Genomic DNA, 21,984 nt, shown 5'->3' with positions numbered 1-21,984 from the left:
AGAGGAGGCACTAACAGAGCAGGCACCCTGTTCTGACTCCCTGCTCCAGTTTCCACACAACCTGCCTGGTCATACTGCTGGCTGACCTCTTCTGGTTCCTGAGCCTTCCTGATTTACAATCATTTTTGTTTTGCTCAAAAATAAAACTCAGTTTAAACTTGTCCAGGGGTTTTCCCTTTTAACAGGAGTCACCCGTGTCCTGGAGAACCCTGACTCATGCTGCCTTAGCCAGGTGATGGAGGCTGACAGCAGCAGTGTAGTCAAGGTGGTGGCAGGCAGCCTCAAAACCAGAGCATGGGAAGGATCTCTGCAATCTTTTGCCCCAATCACCAACAGGAATGTGTTCAAGAGAAAACCATCAGGTAAATCCCAGCCAAGGGACAGTATACAACATGCCTGATCAGCATTCCTCAAAACCATCCAGGTCATCAAAAACAAGGAATGTCCAGGACACAGTGGAGCTGGCCGATAATCCCACCTGGACATCAGGCAGGAGGATCACAAGTTCATCAAAAAGCACATCAAAAGCAGCCTCAGCAACTTGGTGAGATCCTGTTTCAAAATAAAAACCAGAAAGGGGTTGGGATGTAGCTTGAAGCTAGAGCACCCCTGGGTTCAATCCCCAGCAATAAACCAAACAAAAAACTAACAAAACACAAAAGCTAGGAAACTGCCACAGTTCCAAGGAGCATAAAGAGGCATGGTGGATCCTGGAGGTGGTCCTGGGACACAGAAGGACCTAAGGTAAGTAAGGACACCTGGATTAATCAAGCATCTACCTGGATACTAATGCTTCCACATGGGTTCAGCATTGTGAAAAATGTACCCACTCATGTATGATGGGAACCTGGTGTTGGGGATATGGGAACTCTCTGTACTGTGTGCAGATCCAAAATAAAATTATCAAAAAAAAAGCTTCCTTAAGAAAGACAAAAATGTTCAGGACTGTATCCTCATGTCATTAACAACTTGACAGCCAGACTGGAAGCTTCATGCAAGGAGCACAGCTGGCCCTGGGCACAGGCTGGCTCCCTGAAGGCCAGAGGTGAGAGCTCCCAACAGCTTGGACAAGGGGAGACTCTCCCTCCTATTCCCAAGCCTGCAGCACCAGGAGGGCTTGATGAGGTCAGCCAGCCAAAAAGTTGCTGGTACACCAAAACCAAAAGAGGACACCCTGGGTGCTCGCTTCCCCAAGAAGAGGAACAGGAGAGTCATTCAAGAGACTGAAAGGTGCACAGCACTGTGTAGATTATGCCATCCATCTGTGGTCCTGCATTCTTCCTTGCTGCACTCTTCTTATGCACTGACTGGGAAAAGATACTCTAGCTTTAGTACCTAGAAACAGTTGGCTCCCAATTATAAGACTCTCATCACCGTCTCAGTAACAACCCAAGAACTTCTGCTACCCTAGTCTTCTCAAGTTTAAAATGAGAGTAACAACCCCAGATCCCACCAGTGTTATGAGTTCCAGAGTGAATATCTAGGCAAAGTACTTGAAGTTTTACAAAAGCACAATACAAATGAAAACTTTCGTCAGCATGGCTGGTAATAATGACGACGCAGCCATTCACTCAATATTGGAAATTCAATATCTGACACTTATCTAGGAACAAGGTGAAAAGCAAGTGCCAATCACCTCATTCACATTTTCTAGAACATACTCACTGAGTGTTGCTTGTTTATCAAGGGCTGTTAAAGGGACAGATACCACATTGCACTACTGGCTTTCCCAGTTAATGAGAAATGTTTACCTGCTAATTCAAGGTCTTTATACATCACAAAGCCTGAGAACATCACCAAATGTGCAAATACTTTGAGGTTTGCTGGTAGTTTCCCTGCTGCTCCTCTTGGCCCATTTCAGGTACCACGCCTCCGAAAAAAACAGCTTTCACCAGGGTTTGCTGTGCAGCCACAGAGAGCATGGGACCAACCCTCTCTGATCTTGGCTCCTTTCCATTTGCCCATTTCTGCAAGGATGCTATTCTCTTTACTCTCTTGCTGAAGTTCCATTCCTTCTCTTTGTCTCATCATAAATTAAAGTATAAATCCCTAGGGGAATGTCATTGTCACTATCAAGCAATAGTACCCATCCTTCCTTGATGCAAAAACAGCAACGGCAACCAGAGGAAGGAGATCTCACCATGAATAAAAACATTAGCTGCCCCAAGAGCTCCATGCCCTTCCTGGCCCATTCCCTGCATCTCTGACAAAGGCCCCACTGCACAGTCTCACCTGCAAGCTTGATAATGTGCTAATGTAAATTTCCACTATAGAGACCAGAAACAGCTGGATTTTAAGATTTTCATTTGTAGTGATTTTAGACCCTTCTTAGCTTCTGTTCCACTGTCATTTTTGGTTACAAAGCAGCACTCAACAGTTGCTTTTGTAGTTTAATCCAGAAATCAACAGCACTCCCTGTACACAGAGATTATCAAACCCTCTCTTGTGTTGTGGTAGGTGTCAGCACATCTTTCTTCATAAGCCCTGTGTCACCTCGTGCAGGGTCACACCATCAGAATGTCTGGTAAAGACATTTTGACAGCTCTGCTAACCAGCAATCTGTCCCGGCCTCACTGTCCCAAATTGGAAACAAAAGCAGGTTGCTTTCTTAGAAATGTCAACACTGCACCTAAATCTGAAGCAAATTTAAAGTGAAGTCAACAAGGTAAATGTCACTTTAAATTCTGCCTTGGGCTGCAAGCTTTACAAAGTGCATACACGCTCAGTGAAGCAGGAGCTGATGCTGTCTTTCACCAACAACAGGAGAAACAGCCCAAGTGTTAGCTTGCAGGAATCATGTGTGTGTGGGCTGTGCTCTCCACAGTGGCCATCCTCACCTGACAAATACTTAAAAGTGCTTGTTACACAGAGACCTGTGATTTTGTGAAGAAGAGATACATTCTGTGGTTTCATACACAAAAGACTTTCTGTGAGTGTCTAGGGGTCCTTCTCATTAGGAAAGGACCCTGCTCTAGAAGGACCCAGATCCTGACACTGAGAGGCTGCTGTTAATTTCCTCACTTGTTTTAACAAATCTTCAACTTTTGCCGTGCTTGGTTTGGTGTTGCTGTGGGGACACAGATACTCAAGACACCACCACTTTCTTCATGGGTTTTAAAGTCTAGGCAGCAAACCCCTGGACACAAGCACTCTGCAAGATAGCCAGACACAACCTGGGGCAGAAACAGGGGTGGGGGCAGTGAGGAGGCTGGGCCTTCTCTACATGGAGGCCCAGCTTCCTCACTGAGCGCTGGGGTCACAGCTCTGGGAGGAAGGAGAGCCGGGAGACATGGCCACCTAGCTAGGGCAGGAAGATAGGATGAGGCATTGTGGATGGGAAGGGCAACCAGCAAAAGCACCCTGTAGGGGAGCTGAGCACGTGCTGGGCCCCAATGGCAAGGGCACAGGGGAGCAAGTCCCCACAATGGTGAGGAAGACACTGACTGACTAGGTGCACCCAGGTCCAAGGAAGTGGGTTTTAACCTCCATGAAAGAAGGAACCCTGGAGGAGCTGGGCAGCAATGCAGCAAGACCATAGCTGGGCTTTTGGCAGAGGCTCCTGTGATCTGCTGAATCAAAGAGGGATCCATTGGGCAGCCAGACACAGATCACAAATCCTGAAACCTTTCAAAAAGGCCAAAAAAGAGTGAGGTGCTCAGACCATCATTCAGGGTGCTAAAACATCTGGTGCTATCAGCCAGTGGGCAGCACTACTCAGGCTGGAACACAATTACACGATGTTGTATTGTAACCCTTATGATGAAGCACTAACCAAAAAGGGCAGAGGAAGATACCTACCCAAGACAGAGGAGGATGACTGCAGTTTGGACTCAGGACCATGCCACAGGGGCTGCTGGAGCCAGAACTAACCATCACATGTACAGCACATCACAGCACATCACAGCACACCACAGAACAGGAGGTGTTGCAAAATCAGACACTAAGGGAAAAAATGAACCATGGAATAGTGTTTATAGCATGAACCATAAAAATGCAAATTGTGTGTGTTATTTGAGTGCTATTTATGGATGCATATGTCTATTTAGAAGGCTTTGGTTCTTAAATTAAACTACACATAAAGCAAATGAGAACCCATTAGTGTGTTTATTACCACTTGGAATATTGTATTTCTCAAATCAAAGGAAAGAAGTAAAGGAACATAGAGAAATGGAGGGGAAAAGAATCAGTTTTATGGTGCAAAATGGAATGAGGCCCATTCAGGTAAAGAAGGAGGAAGTGGATCTGGAGGACAGGAGGAACTAGATAGAAGAAGGTGGAACTGGAGACAACATTTGCCAAACCTAAAAATGGCATCAGAAAAGTCAACACATGTCATTAGCCATCAAAGACATGCAAATCACCCCACAAGAGAGACCACCTCCTGCCTGTTATGATGGCTTCTATCAGAGGGCAGACAAAAGGCAACCCTGCCTCTGTAGCTGGTGGAGATCAGGGAAAATGGCATAAGAGTCTCAAAAAATCAATCACAACTACAAGATGACCCAGGAAGTCCCCTTCCACACGCTTATCCACAGAAAGGGAAACCAGAACCTCATAGGACAACAAACCTAATGTCAATGCAGCAGTATTTACTGGACCATGGGCACATTGCCCCCTGCTCACACAGATGTCCCCATCCTCTCTGCATACTTCCATGAGCTCCAGAAGGCCCACCCTGGCCACCCAGGAGATTTCTTCCATGCCTCCCCTGAGGCATGTCCTTCAGCCTTGGGGAAGGGTGGCCTTCTGGGTTTGTCTGGACTTGGTTCTTCTCCTTCAGCACCCCCATACCTGTGGGGTTCTCTCACTGGCATGGTGTTTCATCAGAGCTCAGTCATTCTATACTCAACTCCGGTCCCATGCACCTGGCTCTCTTGCCACCCTCTGCCCACCAGACTACTCTCCCCTCTTGCCTACACACACTGGACAGAAATCCTTACTCCACAAACAGCTGGGCCTCTGTGCCTGGCTCTGCCCCATGGTAAAATGCATCCATCAGTATTTTATCAGAGAGATGTCTTAGGTGTGTCCTTCATGGTGAGCTATAGAAAACATTTACCTCACCTTGCCCATAATAGTCATTGTGTTAGTCAGATATCATCACCATGACCAACATACCTGACAGGATCCACTTAGTGGAGGAAAAGTTTATTTTAAGCTCATGGTTTCTGAGATTCTGTCCATGTTTGTCCCAGTCCACTGCTCCAGGTCTCAGGTGAGGCAGAACATCAGGGCAGAAGGGTGTCATGGAGGATAATTTCTGAGCTCATGATAGCCAGGAAGCAGAGAGGTAGAGAGAGAGGGGGCTGGGGAATATAGCTCAGTTGGTAAAGTGCTGCCTCCTGTGCACCAGGCCCTAGGTTCAATCCCCAGTCCCACAAAAAGCAAACAGGGAGAGAGAGAGAGAAGAGAGAGAGAAGAGAGAGAGAGGAGAGAGAGAGAAGAGAGAGAGGAGAGAAAAGAGAGAGAAGAGAGAGAGAGAAAGAGAGAAGAGAGAGAGAAGAGAGAGGAGAGAGAGAGAGAGAGAGAAGAGAGAGAAGAGAGAGAAGAGAGAAAAGAGAGAGAAGAGAGAAAAGAGAGAGAAGATAGAGAAGATAGAGAAGAGAGAAAAGAGTGAGAAGAGAAGAGAGATAAAAAGAGAAAGGAAGGGGGCCAGGGACAGATATCATTCAAGGCCACATGCATAGTGACCTATTTCCTCCAGCCACACTCACCTAAGTTACAACCCAGTAGTTCTTTCCAATTATTAATCCATCAGACAGATCAGCCCACCCATGAGTTACAGCCCTCCTCATCTAAGCATCTCACCTGTGAACCCCCTGCATGGCCTCATGAGGAAAGCTGTGTGGCTGGAACTGCTTGTCCCGCCCACTCTGTTTCCTTAACCCTCCCAAGGGCCCTCAGAAGGAAGTGCAGCATTCTATTTATACAAACATGAGATCTGAGGCTTATGCAGATTAACTTAATAAGATTCACACAGGAGGCCAAAGTGCCAGGATTCAAACCTTGGCAAGCTGCCTCCATGGCCTGCAATCTTGGTGTTGGATTACCATGTCACTTCCAATGTCCACATTCCCTGGGGTGGAGGGGTGATTTTTAGACCTAGAAAAACCCTAGAAATTACCATTCAAGTCTTCCACTTTGGAGATAAGGAAAGGAAATCACAGAAACCACCTGTTCCAAGGTCACCTGGGAGTCCCTGGCTGAGCCTGGGCCCAACTTGGCTGCCTGAGATCCATTAAAGGCTCTCACTCCACAAGCCCCTCTGAACAGCTACCTGCCTCCCCTGTGTAATGAGCACAGGAGGGCACAGAGGCCTCACAGCCCCTTGGGCTGTGTGGACCCCTCAGTGAAGTTGAGCATGTCTGTCTTGGATCCTAGCTTCACCAGGCCTTGCTGTTCTGTCGCATAGGCCAGCCTTTCCAGGGTCAGTTCACTGATGCAGTTTTTGCCCCACCATCTTTGTGGAGCCACTGGAGGTCCTGTCACCAGCTGCATGCAGCTAGGTGAAATAAGGATGCCAGCACACTCCATGCATGCTTGCCAGGCTGCCCTCTGGGCTATGCTTTGTCCTCCTCAGACTTCTCATCTAGAGAATGGGGACAATAGAAGTGTATACTTCAGAAGGCTCTGGCAAAGTTTCACAAATCACACACTGAGTGCCTGCCTACTCCTCAGCAGAGGCTCATGAAGTTTATGTATTAATCCACTGATGCTCTTCTCCACTGTCCTGTCCACATGGGCCATGATGGAGTGAGAGGAGTCCCTCACTGGAAGTGACAAAAGCTTGCATGTTCCAGCAACTTGGCTGGTGGCTCCACTCCTCTGGCATCACGTTGACAGTGAAATGCCCCTCCTTCAGGGCTACACAGAGCCCTGTCCCTTCATGGTTCTCACTCTGGTAACCAGGCAACTGGCAGTGATCTCACTCAAAGAGAAGGCTCTGTGGGCTTCACCTGCCATTGCAGCAGGGTCAAGGGCATAGCTCACCCTTGAAGAGCTATGCCCTTGACCTGCCATCACTCCAGAAAATTGGGTTTTCTTTTCATTCATTTGAAGTTACTCCCAGGCTTTGATAAGCTAAGAACTCCCTAAGGAAACAGCAAACTGAGCATTAGGCCAGGTGCAGGCATTTCAAATGTTTTTGAATGACAGTGTGTCCCAGAAGTCTCTGCAGCAGGAGGGCAAGCATGGGGTGGATGTTTCTCAGGAGCTGCTCAGGGGCCCTGAAGAGCACCCTCTCAGGCCCCTCTTTCTGCCTTCTCACACAAGCCCCACTCCAGAGGTCAGGCTAAAATGTCCATGGAACCCAGGGCCTGACACAGAGCCTGGAGAGGAACTCTTATAAAACTACTTACACATCTGGATTGCTAAAAATGGACCCCTATCCCAAACACAATCTTAGTTACTCATTGCACTTATTCAGTGTGATGGAATAGATGATATCCAGGGAGACAAGTGGAGGAGGGGTCCCTCCTGCCCCACCTATGAGACTAATGGTCCCACACCCTTGTCCACAGAACACCAGGGCCTTCTGGGGCTGGAGGGTCACTCACTGTGGCTCAGGTCCTGTGTTTGCTTCCACAATATTCCCATTTCTCCTCAGTACAATGGAAGCTTTGGCAAATAGCCAACATTCAAAGGAAAAGAGAGTGATTTATCTTCTAGTGAAAAAAAAAATAACTGACTTACTTCTTAATTTTATTTAACCTAGTTCTAAAAGAGAAGTCATGACATTTCATAAAAATATATAATTCATTAACATAAAATTATAAAGTCAGAAATTCAGAAAAATAGAAAATAATAAAATTAATGATAATTAAGAGTAGCTGGAGACCCTCTAACCATCAAAAATTAGTCAGTGGGGTTCCTAGTAGCCAGAGCAAAGAAGAAAATAGACTTGAAAGCTTCACAGAGCCTCTAGGTAGGAAACAAATCAGTGCAGCACCTCCTTAAAGCCAGACTGAGGAGCCACCCCAGGAGGCCATAGCCAGCAGGAGATCCATAGTTTTCTGGCCAGAGGGAGCAGAGTGGAGCCAGCCAAGAGTGCAGGAGGTGCTGAGCATGCAGTGAGTCAGAGGGTTGTGGGTTCCAGCTCTTCTTCTCACCAAGGAAGCTACTTCTTGTAGAGCCAGTGGGGGTTCTGAGGCTCAGTTACCAGGGAGAACAGGGAGAGCCAGGGCTGGCTCCATGCCCTTGACACCTTTCTAGGACCCGCCACCAGCATCATTTGACAGCCTGGCTTCTGCTAAGTGGAACATGGGGAATGTCAGGTACTCCTCTAGGAAACCACCTGCACTAGGGACGTGCTCCTGCACCACACTGGGAAGGCTGGCAGGACACATCATTGCCCTTGACCCTGGCAACAGCCCTGTTTCAGAATTACTCAGGTACTAGATATGGAGCAGTAAATATTTTATTGACATTTAGAGACATTACATCATATATAAATGGAAGTTTGTTTTTTTCAGCTTCACTGAGACATAATTGATAAATGGTGTATATTCAAGGAGTACAAAATGATGTTGAGATAAGTATACACACTGTGAGATGACTTCCAGTCAAACAATGAGCATATCCACCACCTGACATGGTTACCTTCAGATGTGTGGGCAGAATCACTAGTGAAACTGGAGTTTTAAGATGAAACTCAATTCACTTCTTCCACTGGCAAGTAGAGTGTGCACAAGCTGCAGACCTCCAGCCTATAAATACCGCAGCCCTTAAAGGTGGACCATGCCCTCCAATGTTGCACAAACCCCAGCAGATCACCGTCAATTTCTTCTTCCTAGGTGCTGGTCGCCAAACTTCAAAGAATGAACTCCTTAGAGAAAGGTTGAGCATTAATCTCTAGGATATATAAAGAACTCAAAAAAATTAACACCAAAACACCCAAATAACCCAATCAATAAATGGACTAAGGAACTGAACAGACATTTCACAGAAGTGTAAGACTCTCACCACCCTCTCAGTAACAACCCAAGAACTTCTGCTACCCTAGATCCCCAAACCTCAGCAGGGTTATGAAGTCCAGAACAAATATCTAGGCAAAGTACTTGAAGTCTTACAAAAGCACAATTCAAATGAAAACTTCCATCAGCATGGCTGGTAACAATGATGATGCAGCCACACACTCAATATTAGATTTTCAATATCTGATACTTATCTAAGGACCAGATGAACAGCAAGTGCCTTTGCCTCATTCACATTTTCCAGAACATATGCACTGAGTGATGCTTGTTTATCAAGGTCTGTTTAACGGGACAGATACCACGTTGCATTACTGGCTTTCCCAGTTAAGGAGAAATATTCAGATGTTTAATTAAGGTCTTGATAGATCACAAAGCATGATAACATCACCAAATGTGCATGAACTCTGAGGTTTGCTAGTAGTTTCCCTGCTGCTCCTCTTGGCCCATTACAGGTACCACACCTCAGAAAAAAAACAGCTTTCACCAGGGTTTGCTGTACAGCCACACTGTGCATGGGCCAGCTCTTTCTGATCTCGGCTCCTTTCCATTTGCAGGTTTCTACAAGAATGCTATTCTCTTTATTCTCCTGCTTAAGTCCCATCCCTTCTCTTTGTCTCTTCATAAATTAAATTATAATACAAATGGAAGAAATGATTTACAGTAGAAGGGGTAGAGAGAGAAAAGGGGAGGGGAGGGGAGGGGAGGGGAGGGCAGGGGGGATAGTAGAGAATAGGACAGACAGCAGAATACATCAGACACTAGAAAGGCAATATGTCAAGCAATGGAAGGGAAACTGATATGATACAGCAATTTGTATATGGGGTAAAAGGGGGAGTTCATAATCCACGTGAATCAAACTGTGTAATATGATGTATTAAGAACTATGTAATGTTATGAACGACCAATAAAAAAAAATAAATTAAATTATAAACCCCCAGGGGAATGTCATTGTCACTGTCAAGCAGTAGCATCCATCTTCCCTTGATGTGAAAACAGCAATGACAACCAGAGGAAGGAGATCTCACCATGAATAAAAACATTAGCTGCCCAAGAGCTCTATGCACCTCCTGGCCTGTTCCATGCAGCTCTGACAAAGGCCCCACTGCACATCTCACCCACAAGCTTGATAATGTGCTAATTTAATTTTCCACTGTAGAAACCATAAACAGCTGGATTTTAAGATTTCCATTTGTAGTCATTTCAGACCCTTCTTAGCTTTTGTTCCATTACCATTTTTGGTCACAGAGCAGCACTCAACACTTGCTTTTGTAGTTTAATCCAGAAATCAACAGCACTCCCTGTACACATTGATGACTTATCAAACCCTCTCTTGTGTTATGATGGGTGTCAGTGCATCTTTCTTAATAAGCCCTGTGGTACCTCGTGCAGGGTCATGCCATCAGGATATCTGGTAAAGACATTTCTGACAGCTCTGCTATCCAGAAATCTGTCCCCGGCTCATATTGGGAACAAAAGCAAGTTGCTTTCTTAGAAGTGTCAACACTGCACCTAAATCTGAAGCAAATTCAAAGTGAAGTCAACAAGGTAAATTTCACTTTAAATTCTGCTTTGGGCTGCAAGCATACCCACTCAGTGAAGCAGGAGCTGATGCTGTCTTTCACCAGCAACATGAGAAACAGCCCATGTTTCCAAGTGTTAGTTTACAGGAATCATGTGTGGGGGATGTGCTCTCCACAATGGCTATCCTCACTTGGCAAATATTTAAAAGTTATTGTTACACAGAGACCCGTGATTTTGTGAAGAAGAGATACATTCTGCGGTTTCATACACAAAGGACTTCCCTGGAGAAACTGCCGCATTGTGAGTGTCTAGGGGTCCTTCTCATTAGGAAAGGACCCTGCTCTAGAAGGACCCAGATCCTGAAACTGCTGTTAACTTCCTCACTTGTTTTAACAAATCTTCAAGTTTAGAAAGCAAATCCCTGGACATAAGCACTCTACAAGACAGCCAGACACAAACTCGGGCAGAAACAGGTGTAGGGGAAGTGAGGAGGCTGGGCCTTCTCCACATGGAGTTAGTGCTTGCCTGAGCACTGGGATCACAGCTCTGGGAGGAAGGAGAGCCAGGAGATATGGCCACCTGGGTAGGGCAGGAAGGGAGGATGGAGGCATTGTGGATGGGAAGGGCAATCAGAAAGAGCACTGTGTGGGGGAGCTGAGCATGTGCTGGGCCCCAATGGCAAGGACACAGGGGAGCAGAACCCGTGAGAGGGAGACACTGACTGACTGGATGCACCCACATCCAAGGAAGTGGGTTTTGACCTCCAGGAAAGAAGGAACCCTGGAGGAGCTGGGCAGCAACACAGCAAGACCATAGCTGGGCTTTGGGAAGTGGCTCCTGTGATCTGCTGAATCAAAGAGGGAGCCAGCGAGGAGCCAGACACAGAGCACAAGTCCTGAAATCTTTCAAAAAGGCCAAAAAAGCAGCAAGGTGCTCCGACCATCATTCAAGGTGCTAAAACATCTGGCACTCTCAGACAGTGTGCAGCAGTACTCAAGCTAGAAAACCAGCAATGACCCCAACATTGTGTCTCAGGAACACAGCTGGGATGGGGGTGCCCTGACTGCAACAGTCCACTCTGTCCTCTCCAAACTCAAAGAGCAGGAGCTGTAGGTCAGATGCACATCTCCCCTTCCCCACTACACATGAAGGACCAAGGGCTGAGAAGATTGATTGCTACCATTTTCTAAGAGCACTCGCTGAAGGGCCTTGCAGAGATGTCTTGTCACTTTCATAGTCCTAACAAGAGATGCCACCAACTTTGCCATGGAGGTGAAGAAACCCAGCACACAGTATGTTGCTTTGGCTCCTTGCTAAATGTTTGCTAAATTACTCACCATTCCTAAGTATCAGGATGACCATTTAAGGACACAACAACAACAAAAACTGTTTTTCGTATCAGCAGACATCATCTGCTCCTTACATCCTGCTACAAGCCACACATGACCATTTAAATTTAAATTAATTAAAATTACATAAAATTTAAAACTCAGTTTCTCCATAAATCAGCCACATTTACACAATCTGCAGTCACATTCCCCAGATGGACAATGCAGGTTAAGGACCCCTCCAACACTTCACAGTTCTTTGTAACCAAACATGAGCTTCTGGGGGAAATTCACTGCTAAGTGGAAAATCACTTCCCTAGTCAGGTGCATCCTGTCCTTGGAGAGGCTGCCATATGGCCTGGCCACACCTCCAGCATTCATCTGACTGTGTACTGCATGGGTGCAAGCTCATCAAGTGCTGGAATGCAGAGGAAACTCAAATAGTGTTTCTTTCCCATAGGAGTTTACAGTCTAAGAGAAAGAAGAATGGTATTAATGTAATTACACTATGTTGTGTTGTAATACTTATCAGTAAGCACGAACCAAACAGGGCAGAGGAAGCTACCCAAGTCAGAGAAGAATGACAGCAGTGTGGACTCGGGACCGTGCCACAGGGGCAGACTACACATCACATGTACAGCACAGCACAGCACAGCACAGCACAGAGGGAAAATCAGACATTGAGGGAAAAAGTAAACCGTGGAATAGTGTTTACAGTATGAGCCATCAAAATGTAAATAATATGTTTTATTTGTGTGCTAATAATGGATGCACAAGCTGCAGTTCTCCAGCCTAGAAATATCGTAGCCCTTAAAGGTGGGCCATGCCCTCCAATGTTGCACATACCCCAGAAGATCACCCTCAATTTCTTCTTCCTAAGTGCTGCTTTCCAAACTTCAAAGAATGAACTCCTTAGAGCAGGATGAACATTAATCTCTCAGATAAATATAGAATTCAAAAAACTTAACACCAAAAAAATCAAATAACCCAATCAATAAATGGGCTAAGGAACTGAATAGATACTTCACAGAAAAAGAAATATAATGAATAAATATATGAAACAGTGTTCAACATCTCTAGAAATTAGAGAAATGCAAATAAAAACTAATATTTCATCTCACTACTGCCAGAATGGCAATCATCAAGAATACAGGCAACAATAAATGTTAGCGAGGATGCAGTGAAAAATGTACACTCATACACTTCTGGTGGGACTGAAAATTGGTGCAAACACTATGGAAAGCATCATGGAGATTTCTCAGAAAATTAGGAATGAAACCACCATTTGACCAAACTATCCCACTCCTTGGTTTATACCCAAATGACTTAAAAATCAACATACTGTAGTGATGCAGTCACATCAGTGTTTGTAGCACCTCAATTCACAATAGTTAGAGTATGGATCCAAACTAGGTGTCTCCTAATAGATGACTGGATAAGAAAATGTGGAATATATACTCAGTTTTGAAGAAGAGTAAAATTATGGAATTTGCCAGTAAATGGTTGGAGTTGGAGAATATCATGATAAGCAAAATAAGCCAATCCTCCCCCCCAAAACACCTATTTCTTTTTACTAATATGCAGATTCTAATTCTCAATAAGGCAGGGGGCAGTAAGGAAGAATAGAGTTACCTTAGATTAGGTAGAGAAAAGTGATGGGAGAGGAGGGGACAGGATGTCGGGATAGAAAAGATAGTAGAATGAAACAGACATTTTTACTGTAGGTATATATGTGACTGCATGACCAATATTATTCTGCAACATGTAAACTCAGAAAAATAAGAAATACAATATAATATAATATCCCATCCACGTATGATATACCAAACTGCACAACTGCATTCTACTTTCATTTATAACTGAAACAATCAAACAAAAAAGAACTAGAGCAGAGCCTGCAGCCTCTAATTCCATTTTTGCTTCCTGTCATAACCCTCTAAAGATAACCCTATTAGCTATATAGGAATGCATTTTTGTGTCCATTTTATATTTTATGCATATGGAATTATACAGTGAAAGAAGTAACTTTTTAACTTCAGCATTGTTTGTAAGAATCACATGTCCCACTGCCTGAAGCCCACGTCTCTTCATCGCCTTTTCATAGCCTCCTATTGTGTTTTTTTTTTTCTATGAATAAGAGGTGCCTTGAAGGATTTTACCACCTGTGGGCATTTGGGTTGCTTCTTCTTTGGAGGATGAAGAAGTATTCTCCTATGATTGCTGTTGTAGATGTGTTTGGGTAAACTGCATGTAAGTATTTTTGTTATTTATATCCTAAGAGTAAATTTCTGGATCATCAGTTACACATATTTGAAATTTAGTACATATTACCAATGCTTTCCAAAACAACTGTATGAATTCAATCCACTAGTAACATGGGGACACTCTAATCTATCCATATCCTTAACTACATTTATTGCAGTCTGTCTTTTGTTATCTTAGTGATTTATAGGGGTGAGCAATAGTGACATATTGTGTTTTAATTTGTATGCCACCAATGAGTAAGAAACTTCTGCATATAAATAAATTAAAAAAATTCTAGATGGCCAGAAAATAAAGTCTTTATTTCTAAAAAATGTTTAAAGTGGAACATAATGTCCATTGCTTCTAAATGTTTCTTCAACAGAGAAGAGATGATTAATACTGTTAATCATATTTTTCTGATATTGTAATTTTACAATTAAAATAAGCAAATTAAATTTAACATAATTGGGCTTAATCTCCACAAATATGATTTCTTAAATGAATAAATTAGAAATTCAACTGACATCCAACTACTTTCTCCCTTTTTGTTCAGTTGTTAAAGAAACAACAGAATCCAGCCTCAAATCTCTCAAAGGCAAGCTGAATTAACCTCCATTAACATGGCACTGAGATTATTTTCTACTACTTTAAACATTACTACAGATTCTGAATATATATCTAAACTTGTTCCTCATATTTCTGTAGCTGTGTTATCCCCTTGTCTGGATTCCAATTTACAATCTCTTTTTTTACCACTTCAGACTTACAGCATCACAAGTCCCCCATCTTCCTTGCACATATGCACAGCCACACCAAGATTCCTAGACCTCTGACAGAGAATAATACCCACACAGATACCGCTGTAAGGTTCCTAATCTTTAATTGTCAGATGCGGTAAAACTCAAGGATTTTCTAGTCAAAAAACTCATGGATTTTCTGCTAATGAAAAGATTTTTCCATTTATTCCCCAAAAGCTCAGGCCACTGTCAATAACTATTCTCATTGTACACCCTTCTGGGTCCCTATGTGGGAATCTGTAAACCCACAAGGAGTAACATTCTAATGCAATTAGGCAAATGGGTATTAACCCATTTTCCTCCTTTTAATTCTTTTTCCTTTCTTCATATTTCCAGTGATATCTTTCTGGGTTTATTTGGGCTACTGCAGATTGATGTAAATATTTACCTCCTTACAATTCCCATTTATTACTCTGCTTTGCAACTATGGACAAGCCTGCTTATTTAAAAACAGATAATGCCCCTACATATATACCCTGTGATTTTGCACAATTTCCTGCTAATTGGAATATAATTTTAACCCATAGAATTACTCATACTCCTACCAAATAATCCTGGCTTGAATGAGCACATCTTAACCTAATGATCTGATATATATATATATATATATATATATATATATATATATATATATATATATATATATTTATATTTATATGCCTTTGTAGAGGAAGATGTGGATCAGACTATGCTTGGCCTGGTGAAGGAATCCTCATCCTACAGGCCTTTTCCTATGGAGGTGACAGGGGCTCAGTATTATAAGGCACTCTCTGAAGATCAGTTTACTCAACATAGCCTGATTTTCTCCTTTCGTTGATAAACTGAGATCCGAGGATTTTCTTGGCCTCTTGAGCCTTTCTCCTCCCACTGGCACCAAAGATGAGAATATGAGTGGATTCTTCTTTTCCAAAAGAGGACCTCTCATTTCAGTTGAATTCCCAATACTGAGGGACCATTTGGGGAATGCTCTCTGGCAAAGGCTGTATTTTAATCATCAAGTGCATAAGTATCTTTTTTTCTAAAAGTTTAAATTTAACCACATTTTCAGTTATTTTTTGTCTGTTATGAACATTTTGTCTCCTTAAATCTTGAGGTATCTTTTACACTGAGCTGCAAGCCCATTATCATGTGCTTTTTTTCTCATAGTACATAATCTGACCCTGATAAGAATGAATGGTTCTCTCCAATTCTTTTGCAAGATCTTTGACTTGCTTTCTATAGTTCTCCAGCTGCTCAGTTACATGGATGATGTTTTCATCCACTTCAGAGAGTTTTTCCTCTCACTCTGCCTGGTAATTTTCCTCTACTATTAATTTTCTTTGGAGTTTCATTACATTTTTTGATTTAGTTCAATCTTGACATTAAATTTCTGCTGAAGATTCTGATTCTCTCTTTTAAATTGTGTATTTTTGACTGCAAAGATTCTTGCTCTGTCTTGAGATTTTTAATATGTTCTATAAGGTCTTCCTTTACTTTATCTACTTCAGATAATAAAGTAAACATTTTATTTCTTTCTCCTTCTAAGGTTTTAAATAGGGCATTTAACTTAGCACCATAAACTTGTTCCTTCAAAGCTCCTTTTGGCTGATCATCTAAGTGAGCACCAATTTCTGATTCACTCTATTTTCAATTCCAAGTTACCATCATCTTTTAGTTCTTCTCCAAGCACAGAAGCCCAATCTTTCATCTGCACCAAGTGTTCAGTCAGAGACTAATGTGTTTTTTTCCTCTCTTAGAACTTGTTCTGCATATACTGTAGAGTCTTCCAATGTTATTTTATGTTTATTAAAGTCATTCCCTTTTTTTCCCCATATTTCAGCTTCTTGTAAAAGTTGTTTCTGACTATCCTGAAGTTGGGAATTTTCTTTGAAAACCTCTTTTATTGCTAATTTAAATCCTTCTGCATTCATCTGAAATATTCTCAAGGTTGTTTCAGCTTTGGCTATTAGTAACTTGAGGGGTTTTGATTCATCTTCTAGGAACTTAATCCTTCTTGATATATCTGCCATCAATTCATCCTGTAGAGAATGTTTAGTTTTTTCCTTTTAGCTCTTTTTCTAGAAAGAGTATTTCATCCCCAAGTTTAGATTTAGACCTACCTAGCTTTTCATATATTGCCTCCAAATTTTCTGCTTATATTGACTTCTTCTCCAAAATGGCATCTGTTAAAGATGACTCTAAGCCTTCATATTCCTTTTGAACAAGGCTAACTTTTTCAAGGAGTTGATATTTTTCTTCAATTAGTCCAGCAAGTTTTAGAGCCAGCTTTTTTTCTCTTCTCACATAACACCTGCTTCTAATACATTGACAACATCTCCACATGAACAGAAGAACAGCAAAAAATCCAACAGCTGCATATATCACCCACTCCCAAGGATACCCATAAGGATGATGGCCTGGTTTCATATCCACAGACAATGATGCCAAAGCCCTGTGTACTTCTTCCTGGACAAACCCCAAATATAGCTGAGGGGCAAACCTTAGCCCCTCCATCACACTAAGGCTGCTTGCAGTTTGAAGGAGACATCAAAAAACTCAAGGAGAAACTCTATGGGCATCCAGGGAGTCCACAAGATGATTTCTATGAGTCCCAGCAGATTCCATGGATCAATCAGCTACTGCAGACACAGCCTGCCCATCCATGCCCAAGGGCAGTGGACACTCAGGTCTTTGGTCAGGAATCAAACCTGCACCAGGCAACAGAGTATACCATTGTGAAAAAGTTCCAGGGTGCAGGGTGGTAGTGGGCATAGACATGGGAAGCCATAGCCATAAGCTTTAAGGGGCCTAGCACATTCAAGTGCCTGTCAGGGAAGTCTTGGCCCCTTCACTATGCTGTGCATCCCAAAGCAGTGCAGGTTCAAGACTGTCCCAATTGAGCCAGAGAGGACTCCTCTCCATCCCATCCACCCAATGGTTTAGTTTTATCCAGGCCAAGGTGGAGCTTATTATGTGCTATTCCATTCAGTCATAATGTCAACCAGTTTAATGTAACTAAAATTCTAAAACTTTGTAAAATAATTTAAAGAGCTAGTACATCATATATTTTTATTTGTACCACTTGTCCTTTTATTGTAATGACTCATTCCTTTTCCTCCCCTCCTGTCCACTCCCTTTTTCCTTCCTTCCTTCCTTCTTTCTCCCTTCTCTCCCTTTCCTTTTCTTCCAGTGTTGGGAGTTAAACCAACCAAGGCCTTCTCCATGCTAGGCAAGCTCTCTACCACTGAGCTACATCTGCATCCTGTTGACACTTACTATAGAAGTAATCTGATTTATTTCTATATAAAAACTCTCAAGTGAGACTATTTCAAAAGTATTTTTTTTAGAAAAGTTGCTAACAGGGGCACAAATCAGTTGTAATAAGTTGTTTTTTTAAAAGTACTGCATATGTAATATTTTTTTTTATATTGTATTTTTCTTTTTTTTTTTTATTGGTCGTTCATAACATTACATAGGTCATAATACATCATATTACACAGTTTGATTCACGTGGATTATGAACACCCCCTTTTACCCCATATACAAATTGCTGTATCATATCAGTTTCCCTTCCATTGATTGACATATTGCCTTTCTAGTGTCTGATGTATTCTGCTGTCTGTCCTATTCTCTACTATCCCCCCTCCCCTCCCCTCCCCTCCCCTCCCCTCCCCTCCCCTTTTCTTTCTCTACCCCTTCTACTGTAAATCATTTCTTCCATTTGTATTATCTTGTCTTGCCCCTCCTTTCCTCTTATATGACATTTTGTATAACCCTGAGGATCGCCTTCCATTTCCATGCAATTTCCCTTCTCACTCCCTTTCCCTCCCACCTCTCATCCCTGTTTAATGTAAATCTTTTTCTCAAGCTCTTCGTCCCTACCCTGTCCTTGTTTACTCCCCTTATATCAAAGGAGTCATTTGGTATTTGTTTTGTAAAGATTGACTAGCTTCACTTAGCATAATCTGCTCTAATGCCATCCATTTTCCTCCAAATTCTATGATTTTGTCATTTTTTAATGCAGAATAATACTCCATAGTATATAAATGCCACATTTTTTTTATCCATTCATCTATTGAAGGGCATCTAGGCTGGTTCCACAGTCTTGCTATCGTGAATTGAGCTGCTATGAACATCGATGTAGCAGTGTCCCTGTAGCATGCTCTTGTTAGGGCTTTAGGGAATAGACCGAGAAGGGGAATAGCTGGGTCAAATGGTGGTTCCATTCCCAGCTTTCCGAGAAATCTCCATACTGCTTTCCAAATTGGCTGCACCAATTTGCAGTCCCACCAGCAATGAACAAGAGTGCCCTTTTCCCCACATCCTCTCCAGCACTTATTGTTGTTTGACTTCCTAATGGCTGCCAGTCTTACTGGAGTGAGATGGTATCTTAGGGTAGTTTTGATTTGCATTTCTCTGACTGCTAGCGATGGTGAGCATTTTTTCATGTACTTGTTGATTGATTGTATGTCCTCCTCTGAGAAGTGTCTGTTCAGGTCCTTGGCCCATTTATTGATTGGGTTATTTGTTATCTTATTGTCTAATTTTTTGAGTTCTTTGTATATTCTGGTTATTAGGGCTCTATCTGAAGTGTGTGGAGTAAAGATTTGTTCCCAGGATGTAGGCTCCCTGTTTATCTCTCTTATTGTTTCTTTTGCTGAGAAAAAACTTTTTAGTTTGAGTAAGTCCCATTTGTTGATTCTATTTGTTAACTCTAGCGCTATGGGTGTCCTATTGAGGAATTTGGAGCCCGACCCCACAGCATGTAGGTCGTAGCCAACTTTTTCTTCTATCAGATGCCATGTCTCTGATTTAATATCAAGCTCCTTGATCCATTTTGAGTTAACTTTTGTGCACGGGGAGAGATAGGGATTCAGATTCATTTTGGTGCAAATGGATTTCCAGTTTTCCCAGCACCATTTGTTGAAGATGCTATCTTTCCTCCATTGCATGCTTTTAGCCCCTTTATCAAAAATAAGATAGTTGTAGTTTTGTGGATTGGTTACTGTGTCCTCAATTCTGTACCATTGGTCCACCCGCCTGTTTTGGTACCAGTACCATGCTGTTTTTGTTACTATTGCTCTGTAGTATAGTTTGAAGTCTGGTATCGCTATACCGCCTGATTCACACTTCCTGCTTAGTATTGTTTTTGCTATTCTGGGTCTTTTATTATTCCATATGAATTTCATGATTCTTTTATCTATTTCTACAAGATATGCTGTTGGGATTTTGATTGGCATTGCATTGAACTTATATAGGACTTTTGGTAATATCGCCATTTTGATGATGTTAGTTCTGCCTATCCATGAGCAGGGTATATTTTTCCATCTTCTAAGGTCTTCTTCTATGTCTTTCTTTAGGGTTCTGTAATTTTCATTGTATAAATCTTTCACCTCTTTTGTTAGGTTGATTCCCAAGTATTTTATTTTTTGGGGGGATATTGTGAATGGAGTAGTTGTCCTCATTTCCGTTTCGGAGGATTTGTCGCTGATATACAGGAATGCCTTTGATTTATGCGTGTTGATCTTATATCCTGCCACTTTGCTGAATTCATTTATTAGCTCTAATAGCTTCTTTGTAGACCCTTTTGGGTCTGCTAGGTATAGAATCATATCATCTGCAAATAGTGATAATTTAAGTTCTTCTTTTCCTATTTTTATGCCTTTAATTTCTTTCGTCTGCCTTATTGCTCTGGCCAGTGTTTCGAGGACTATGTTGAACAGAAGTGGTGAGAGAGGGCATCCCTGTCTTGTACCAGATCTTAGAGGGAATGCCTTCAATTTTTCTCCATTCAGAATGATGCTGGCCTGTGGCTTATCATAGATTGCTTTTACAATGTTGAGGTATGATCCAGTTATCCCTAATTTTTCTAGAGTTTTGAACATAAAGGGATGCTGTACTTTGTCGAATGCTTTTTCTGCATCTATCGAGATGATCATATGGTTCTTATTTTTAAGTCTATTGATGTGGTGGATAACATTTATTGATTTCCGTATATTGAACCAACCTTGCATACCAGGGATGAATCCTACTTGATCATGGTGTATAATTTTTTTGATATGTATTTGAATCCGATTCGCCAGAATTTTATTGAGGATTTTTGCATCAAGGTTCATTAGAGATATTGGTCTGTAGTTTTCTTTCTTTGAAGTGTCTTTGTCTGGTTTCGGAATCAGGGTGATGTTGGCCTCGTAGAATGAATTTGGAAGTTCTCCCTCTTTTTCTATTTCCTGAAATAGCTTGAAAAGTATTGGTGTTAGTTCCTCTTTAAAGGTTTTGTAAAACTCTGCTGTATACCCATCCGGTCCTGGGCTTTTCTTAGTTGGTAGTCTTTTGATGGTTTCTTCTATTTCCTCTATTGTTATTGGTCTGTTTAGGTTGTCTATATCCTCCTGGCTCAATCTGGGCAGATTGTAAGACTCAAGGAATTTATCTATGCCTTCACTATCTTCTATTTTATTGGAGTATAAGGATTCAAAGTAATTTCTGATTATCTTCTGTATTTCTGTAGTGTCTGTTGTGATATTGCCTTTTTCATCCCGTATGCTAGTAATTTGGGTTCTCTCTCTTCTTCTCTTCGTTAGCATGGCTAAGGGTCTGTCAATTTTATTTATTTTTTCAAAGAACCAGCTTTTAGTTTTGTCAATTTTTTCAATTGTTTCTTTTGTTTCAATTTCATTAATTTCAGCTCTGATTTTAATTATTTCTTGCCTTCTACTTCTTTTGCTGTTGTTTTGCTCTTCTTTTTCTAGGATATTGAGATGAAGTATGAGATCATTTATTTGTTGGTTTTTTCTTTTTTTGAGGAATGAACTCAAAGCAATGAATTTTCCTCTTAGAACTGCTTTCAATGTGTCCCAAAGATTCCGATATGTTGTGTCTGTGTTTTCATTTAACTCTAGGAATTTTTCAATTTCCTCCTTGATGTCTTCTAATACCCATTGATCACTCAGCAACCTATTGTTCATTCTCCAGGTGATGCTTGCTTTTTCCTTTCTTCTTTTATCATTGATTTTCAGTTTCATTCCATTATGATCAGACAAGATGCATGGTATTATCTCTACCTCTTTGTATTGTCTAAGAGTTGCCCTGTGACATAGTATATGGTCTATTTTTGAGAAGGTTCCATGTGCTGCTGAGAAA

This window comes from Urocitellus parryii, chromosome 8, assembly GCF_045843805.1.
Source record: "Urocitellus parryii isolate mUroPar1 chromosome 8, mUroPar1.hap1, whole genome shotgun sequence".
Classification (NCBI taxonomy): domain Eukaryota; kingdom Metazoa; phylum Chordata; class Mammalia; order Rodentia; family Sciuridae; genus Urocitellus; species Urocitellus parryii.
The sequence above is the reverse complement of the archived record's forward strand: the minus strand, read 5'-3'. Positions refer to the sequence as shown.